The sequence below is a fragment of the Taudactylus pleione genome, unplaced genomic scaffold (genome assembly GCF_031769625.1).
Source record: "Taudactylus pleione unplaced genomic scaffold, aTauple2 ptg000792l, whole genome shotgun sequence".
NCBI classification, from domain to species: Eukaryota; Metazoa; Chordata; class Amphibia; order Anura; family Myobatrachidae; genus Taudactylus; species Taudactylus pleione.
The window spans coordinates 5843187-5852500 of NW_028285194.1; the positions used below are offsets into that span (position 1 = coordinate 5843187).

General features: G+C 41.5%; 1 protein-coding gene across 4 annotated transcripts in view; it reads left to right on the top strand.

Annotated features, from left to right (window-relative positions):
* Positions 1-9314, top strand: part of EDIL3 (EGF like and discoidin domains 3) — a 681338-nt gene that overhangs the window by 501902 nt on the left and 170122 nt on the right. The gene's annotated exons all lie outside the window — the stretch shown is intronic.

Sequence of the window (9314 nt, forward strand, 5' to 3'; positions counted from 1 at the left end):
CTCTTATACAGTGCCCGCAGTAGTGCCAGTGTCCCCCAGTAGTGCCCCTTATGCAGTACCCAATATACAGTGTGACCAGTAGTGGTCCCCATATGCAGTGCCCCTTATACATTGCCCCCAGTAGTGGGCACCCCTATGCAGTGCCCCAAGTAGTAGTCCCTACTATGTGGTGCCCCCAGTAGTGGTCCCCCTATGCAGTGCCCCCAGTAGTGCCCCTTATACAGTGCCCACAGTAGTGGTCTTCCCTATGCAGTGCCCCTTATGCAGTGCCCCCAGTAGTGGTCCCCCCAGTAGTGGTCCCCCTATGTAGTTCCCCCAGTAGTGGTCCCCCTATGTAGTTCCCCCAGTAGTGGTCCCCCTATGTTATGCACTCACTGCTGTCCGCACTACACTTACTGATTGGCAGACAGAGGGGGTTTCTGGGTACTCCAAAACCTCCCCCTGCGTGCATGTATGTCTCTGTGCATCCGTAATCGCAATGCAATAGCTGCACATGCACAATGTGGTTTATATGCATGCGCAATGGCAAACAATCGCTTGATCTGCATAAAAATCACCATTGCTTCCACTTCTGAATCAGGCCCATAGGCTATACAGTGACATTGCCTGTACTCCCAAGCTATTAATACCTCTTCCTAAACTATTAATACCTCTTCTGACTGGCCTCCCCCTGTACTTTGCTACACTTTCTGCCTAAAACAATGACTCCAAGATCCCTTACATCCTCTGAAGTAAATATTTATTTGTGCCATTATTTGTGCACTCCCCTCAGGCATGGCGACAGGGGGGGTCTAGGGGTACACTTGTACCGGGCCCCAAAGGGGCCTCGAATTCAGAATAGTTCCCAATCACACCAACCAGGGGTTAAAGTGAGCCAGAATGGGACAGAACTGTGTTCCATCAGATGTATTTGGAGGGGGAACGAATTCCACATCTGCCGTGACCCTGCACACAGTTCTTTCCGACCAGTGCTGCAGCCTGCCTATCAAGTAACCCCTCCCCTAAGAGGAGATACAGTGTGCTTATCTGGCTTTCCGCTAAATTGGCCAGTTCAATATATGATGCAGGTGGTGCCGATGCTAAACACAGGTGGCTGGCCCGTTCCCCCTCTTATGGCATGCTATGAGTGAGACGTCTCATTTCCACAGCGGTGTGAAGGGGAGAAGAGGAGGAGGACTGACCCACACCAGTGCCAGAGCTGACTGATGTCATCTAATACCAGCTCCAAGTCCGCTTCCTCAATGTGTCTATTTATTTTGTTACAGGCCGGGGTGGGGGGTGGAAGGGGGTCGCAAAGGCATCAATGTACCGGGCCCCAGTATTTCTGTTGCCGGCCCCGATTCCACCTTTGTATTTTTGACACAGCAAGTGTATGATTTAGCATCTTTTAGCAAAAAAATTTAGTTAACAAACACCTGAACATAACTTTATTTTTTCTAGATGACCAATCTCTTTTGATCACCCTTCATTGTGCCTATCTGCTTAGTGTCATCTGTAAAAGGCATTCTTTCCCATAAATAATAGTACCTGTAGTAGTAATGTCAACAAAAAAGTTATTTAAGATAACTGATCCAGGTGCAGAGCCTTGTACAGTACTACATAGATGACCTTTCCCTCTGATGCCTAATGTCATCCACTTACTACAATTCTCTCTTGCCTTTTCCCCAACCAATATAATACCCACTTAACCACCGTTGAATCCAACCCTAAGCATTCTATTTATTTAGCAGTTTACATGTGGTACAGTGACAAAGCTCCTATTAAAATCTAGCTAGACTATATCTATGGCCCCACATTAATCTTTTATTTTAGCAATCTAGTCAAAATAATCAAGCGGATTTGATTGATATGTTCTCCCCTATGGGGCTGCAAACAAAAATATGTGATTCTGTGGCAATATCTGTTCACATTGGAGGGATCTGGTATGCCGCTGCTGCCATTCTAATGCCACTGCAACAGGACACTGAGGACATCATCTGCAAGTGAATTTGTCTCTTTGGCTTATCCTATTTGTTTTTATTGACTAGTGTACTTTCTGCTTGATGAATTCTATAAGGATCCTCTCCTCTGAAAATTAACTCATGTCTGCCTTTTTTTGCATCAATAATCTTGCTACTTCACTAAGGTCACACTCCTTTCTGGTGTAGAAACGGAGTGAAAAAAAATATTTAAAAGATCTTTTATAGTCTCTTTCATAAGACATTTCACTGTGACCTTATTCTTTGTTTTCCTGTTAGTGTTTTTCTACCTTCCCTTATTTATCTACAAATGTTTTTGTCCACTTTGCTTACCGACTGTGCCCTGTTTTTCTCAGCCTGAGCCATTGTACATCTGATTTATTTTCTTTTTCTCATTCTGCTTAATCAGATAAGTGTCTATTATTATCATTCTTTTGTGTCTGTTTATATTTGCTAAAAGCCATCCTTTATAATACGTCCTACTTCCATTACTGGATCCTTTACAATACTTCCTACCTCCGTTACTGGATCCTTTACAATGCTTCCTACCTCCATTACTGGATCCTTTACAATGCTTCCTACCTCCATTACTGGATCCTTTACAATACTTCCTACCTCCATTACTGGATCCTTTACAATACTTCTTAACTCCATTGCTAGACTTGTTTTCTTTCATTGTGTTTTTTTCCCCAACTGCCCATGTTTGTTGCTTTTAGACTTGTACTTTTTCTATATTTCCCACTCCTCCTACACTCCATTCATATTATTCCTCTTTCCAAAGAATCTCTTACATATAAATCTCATGTCTGCAGTATTAGGACTCTGGAAACCTTTGTTTTTGAGTTGTATATGTCATCCCCTAACATTATATTTAATCACACTGATTGATGATCACTAGAACCAAAGTGTCACCATTTACGAGCACTGAATAATGGATGGCTTATTTCTGAGTGAACTTCCTGATCAATTGCTTGAATGATGCCCCCTTTCCAGTAATAGGAGCTCTCCCTACTTCTACTTTTGCATGCAACAGACCCTCACCAGAATACATCAGGCATATTAAATGCTCCAATTACTATTACCTCTGCTGTCATTGACATTTTAATGATATCTTAAGTCGGCCCAATCCCTCTTGCTGTCCTAGAGATATGAAGATCACACACCCCAAGCACAAAGAACAATATGATTTTCTTTTTCTACAGTTAGACAGTGTGCCTCAGTTTATCTTCACCTATATCTGGTATTAATGTCTTTGATGTAGTATGTTTAATCTGTCTTTCTAAATAATATATCTGCAATGCATATAAAAGTCTATGCTTCCTTATTCAAATTGCAGGTTTTGTAATGTAAATCTTAAAATCAAGGTAAATCATGTAGGACTACTTCCACTTTTAATGAGACCGTGCAACTAGCAAAACATAAGTGAAAAACAAAAGACAAAGGAAAATAAATGAAAAAAATACAATTATTATTATTATTATTATTATCATTATCATTATTATTATTATTATTATTATTATTATTATTATTATTATTATTGTAGACTTAGTGCCAGAAGTGATCCATAGCACCAGACAGTAGGGATGGAATAAAATACATAAAACACATTATGTTGATGTTTACAATGTAGACTATCATAATGTAGACACCACAATGTCGACAGTTATAATGTTGACATTGTTGAACTGTCGACATGGGGCATGTCGATATTTGCAGAATGAAATTACAACATTCTCAGAATGCCGACAGTTAGGGATAGCCTGCAGGAGGGTTAGGGTTAGGCACTAGGGGGAGGGTTAGGGGTTAGCAATACTCACAACTGAACTGACCAAGATCAACCAGATGTCACCGCCAGCTGACCACGAGACCTGGAAGACACTGCTGGTGCCACTGGATCTGGTATGTCATCACCAGGAATGTTTTGTCAACATTTCATCAGTATTGACATATGATGAATGTTGACAAAATATACAGAACCTCATAGAACAGGACGCACAAGATAGACAAAATAAATTCAGTCATGAAAGCAAAGGGTAGGCTCTAGATAGTTGACACATTTAACTAGAGGAGGTATTGTGGTTCAGAGTGGATAATACTACAATTGTGCTAGTGCCTCAATGTGGATAGTATCACTTGAAAAAGAGTTAGCTTTATTATATAGATGGGTTTTTAGGGAGCGTTTAAGGTTTGAAAGCTGTGGGAGAGTCTGATTGAGCGTGGTTGGGAATTCTGTAACTGGGTAGCAGCATTGGAGAAGTCTTGTAGGCAGGATTGAGACATGGTTACGAGAGACAAGGCGAGGCATTATTTATTATTTAGGGCTTATTTAGGTAAAGATGAGTAATTTGAATTGAATTACGGAGCACACAGAAAGTCAGTGTAGGGATCCTGGCAAAGTTGCAGCAGATGTGGAGTGGTGAGAGAGGAAGATCAGTCTTGCTGTGAAATTTAAAGTAGATGGAAGCTGTGATGGGAATGCCAGATAACAAGATAACAAGAGGTTACCAACCAGTTGCATCGGTGTACACCCGTAAACTAATACTTTGTGATAGATATATGATGGAGCATCTCCTGTCACTGTTTTCTTTTGGTCTGTATGCAGGTTTTCAATGTGATTGAGGTCTGTTTACTCAGTGCATTGTATAAATAACAAATATATTGATAGATGACTGTGGGGCATGTTACAAATAAGAGTATGGGTAAAAGCCGAATCCTACCCAATACACACGAAATTCCCACAAACACATTTGGAGTTACACAAAAGTCCTGACCCATACTAAATACATACAAAAAATTCACACATACAGATGTGCCAAGCTAGTTTATTGCTCCATCCACCATGTAGCACGCCATGCATCTCGCACCACACAGTAGCCTTGAGTCGCACCACACAGAATGTTTCTTAACGAAACAAAGCGTAGCACTGGAAAAAAGTCATATCGTGTAATACAACTTTTTGTCCACCAGGTGTCACTTTTCCTAAACTACACAGCACATGTGTCAGATTTCCAATGCATTTTCAGTATCACTGCCCGATGATTGACTGACAGAAGCTGTGATTCGGTACACTATAGTATAGCATTTTGGTCATGGAATCAGGGCTGTAGAAGAATGTGTAATAAAGTATTAAATAATAACAGTACAGTATGTGTGTGAGTCCTGTACTGTTAAAAAAAATAATAATAATTATATATATATATATATGCAGGGGCACAGAGAGGGTGGAGAGGGTACAAATTGCCTGGGCCCAGGCTTCCTGAGGGGCCTGGCAGGGGCCCAGGTCCAATGTCGCCTCCCCCTCCCTCACAGCAGCTCAGCACACAGCATGTGCTGAGCTGCAGTGGGAGACTGCTCATGGCTGCTGAGCAGCAGCCACAGCAGTCTCCTATGCCTGTGGGGGGGAGCAATTGCACTGATCGTGCCTCCCCCTGGCTTTGCACCAGGCTGAGGGGGCTCAGAGCGGCGCTGAAAATCTTTAAAAAAAAAATTCCCGAAGGGGGCGTGGCCACGCTTCCCACGATGAGGCCACTGCGGCTATTGGCGAGCCTGTATATATGTGTATATATATATATATATAAGAATGCACTGCTGGAGGCACTCAGGAGACTTTTATCAATAAATGAACCTCTGTGCTTTATTCAACATTTCGGGGCCTGATAGCCCCTTCCTCAGGATATCCTGAGGAAGGGGCTATCACGCCCCGAAATGTTGAATTAAGCACAGAAGTTTATTTATTGATAAAACTCTCCTGAGTGCCGGCAGCATTGCATTCTTATGTTGTGGGGGATTCGCACCCCAAAGGAGGGCATCGGGAGGAAGCTGTCCCTGACTAGGAGGGTAGTGCCAGACGAAATTTGGACTTATATATATTTGTCTCATGGGCTCAGACAGGGGTCACAGGCATGCACAGCTTTCACTGAGACATGATAAATGTGTTTACATGTACAGTACTAATAAGGCATGACTCAGTAGCGCGAGCGTCTTTTATGTGACTTTTTACCTTCAAATGCGATGCGATGCGAGTCGATAGCACAAGCAGCTTCTGCTGATTAAAATGATATGCAGCATGCTTATGTTCTGTGAGCCAGTGCGGGTGTATCTGCACGTGAAACGCTACATTACAGCATCAGCAACTACATTGTACACATTGCCTGGTTTAATTTGTACACTTCACATCACATACACGACAGGTGCAGCTCTCAACATGGCTAGAATGTGTGGGCTAGTGATTAAGGTCTGCACCTTACACTTTCGGGGTCCGGGGTTCGAGTCATGGAAGGGGAGTTGTTTTTTTTCTTCTTTTGAATCTTCATTACTAGATTCAAAATAAATCACTTGGTGGTGTGTGTGAATTCTGTTATGCCATGGTGTGACTTGGTAGCACAAGCACCTTTTATGCGACTTTTTACCTTCAAATGCATCTGAATCATACAGCACACGCAACTTCTGCTGATTAAAATGATATGCAGCATGCCTATGTTCTGTGAGCCAGTTCGGGTGTATCTGCATGCGAAACGCTACTTTACACTAATAGCGACTGTAACACTTTAACGTAGTGATTTGCTTGCAGAGACACCCGTATTGGCTCACAGAACATAGGCATGCTGCATATCATTTTAATCAGCAGAAGCTGCTTGTGCAAATAAGACACATTTTAGGGTAAAAAGATGAAGAAAAGACGCTCAGCGCTACCAAGTCACACAGCACTCCTGTGACCTTAGACTCAAAACATTTCTCTCGACATCCCACCACTTGGCATTTCTGTTATACAGTAGACATTGTATTGTATACATAACAGGGGCAAGTTTTTCATAAAGAGAGATCATGTCAGGTTCAATACTTTTAAAATACACTACTTTGCACTTCCCTTCTCCCTTCCTCTCTGTGTATGGCCACCCACGTTCCTTCACCACCTCCCCCCACCATCACACAATTACTATTCAACTCCATTGAGCTCATTGTATGGCTCACCACCACCCCCACCATCATTCGCTTCAATTCAATACTGTGCATGCTGAGCCCGCTATTGACATTGTACACATTGCCTGCTTTAATTTGCACACTTCACATCACATGCACGACATGGCAAGAGAGTGGGCTGTTGGTTAAGGTCTGCACCTTGGGGGTCCAGGGTTTGAATCATGGAAGTGGAGTTTTTTTTTTCTTCTTTAGTTTATTAATCCTCACTACTAGATTAAAATTGAATCACTTGGTGGTGTGTGTGAATTCTGTTATTTATACAAATACATATACAATGAGTCCTCATACATCCAGCCTCCTTGCACGTTAAACAGGCCATCTAGTCGTGCCATGCCATGGCGTGACTCAGCAGCGCGAGCATCTTTTATGCAACTTTTGACCTTCAAATGCATCTGAATCATACAGCAAATCGAATTGATAGCACCGCAGTACAAATTTTATCAGTGGAGCACTTGCCACCTAGAGGTTAAGCAGTGTATTACATGCCATGGCTTATCTTTCGTTGTAGAATACCATGGTACGCCACAGTACAGCCATCACGTAATGTTTCATGGCACGACACAGGGGGCCTGAATGTAAGTGAGTGTACTTTGTAAGGTGCTGTGGAACACTTGTGGCGCCATATAAATAAATTATAATAATAATAATAATAATAATAATAATAATAATAAAATGTGGATCAACGCTACTTTCACCCGGAATAAGTCTATTCACACAAAACTCACTTTTTTCTTCTAGCTCACCACCACAACTCATTACTCTGCAGCTTCTGCCCTCCTCTATCGATTGTGTCCACCCAAATCCCCAAAGATTGTAATCTCATTGAGCAGGGCCCTTTTCCCCTGCTTCTTCTCTACATAATTATGCTACTGTACTGTAACTGCACAATGTGATTACTCTGACTTATAAGCCTTTGTCTCCATTTTCTTTCTTTCATTTTCGTAAGCTATTGCTTTGATGACTTGGATGTGCACTTTGGATATTTATCATGTTGGAAGGTTGAAATTCTTCATCTTCAGCATTCTGGCAGAATAGCAGTTTCAACTGCCATGGAAAGCTATTCATTTTTGTGTAATTGGTCAGCTCCTATTTATGAGTTAAGATGATTTTATTTAAATATATCTCTTATGGAGGTGCCACCCCTTTATCTATTACATTTTTAATACACAATTAAAATAGAGAAAGAGTTCTTAAGAGTGTAGCAGAGGACAAGTGAAGAACCAGCTTCTAGCTAGCATTTATCAAATTGCATTCTATAACATGGTAGGTAGAAACTAATCAGTTTCTATAGCAACTGCTCCACTTGGTAACTTACCCACTCTTTAGGTTTGATACATTTTTAGAATTAAGGGCAAAAAGTTAAACCTTGGTCTCATCAGACCATAAACCATTTTAAAACTTGAGATGTTTAACATAATTTATCTTGACTTCAGACTTTGCATAATAAAAGCCTGCAATTTTAAGAAGAGTATGTATACTATTTATATCCTATTACTTGTTTTTATACTCTTTTCCTTATTCCTGCTTCTGTTTCCTTTATCATATTTTTGTTCTAAGTTTTTCTCTATTTCCCTGACTATGTTACCTGCTGTAGAGCCTTGCCCCACTATTTTCTTATGCAGTGGGAAAGTTTTTCCTGGCTCATTTCACTACCCTCATTATCTACAGTAGTTTAAATACTTGCAAATTAAACCTCGGAACTGTTCATCCAAGAAATTGTACCAACACAAAGCTGGCTACAGTCAATCTTTTGATGCAGACCCATATCCAACCAAGTATGACAAATATGTCTTACAAACCTAAATCCTTATACCTTAATTACAAAAGTTTCAGTGTGAAGAGATCAGTGTCTCCCTTCCCTATATGCTGTTTATATTCCTGACAAAAAAAAAAAGACACCAGTTGTGCAGTGGTCTAAAGGTGCATATCCACTACACGATATTAATGGTGCACAATAATGTCGGAAACGACCAGCGATGCGTGCTCCCGCTGGTCGTTTTTGTCTTCAATTGTTGGCTCAACATGCTGGTCAATCTGCCGATAACGACAGATTGACCATGTTCAGGGATGATAGAGGGTGCCTACACTGAGCGACTAATATTTCAGTGTAGGCACTGCAAGGGATGGGGAACGTACTATCTTCCCTGGGTCGCATAGTGGATGCGCACCTTAAGAGTGGTCCTTAGAGCTGTGAACTGCATGTGTATTTTCTGTTCACCAGGCCTGTTCTTGTCACTTGTCCCCAGGTGGAAAATGACATCTACCTCATTCTTCTGCTTTGCTGCTTGCAATGCTTACAATGTTTTTGAATGCTCTTGTAGCTCCAAGTAGTCATATTACCTCCTGTTTCCTTTTGCTATCTACATTGTCAGATTA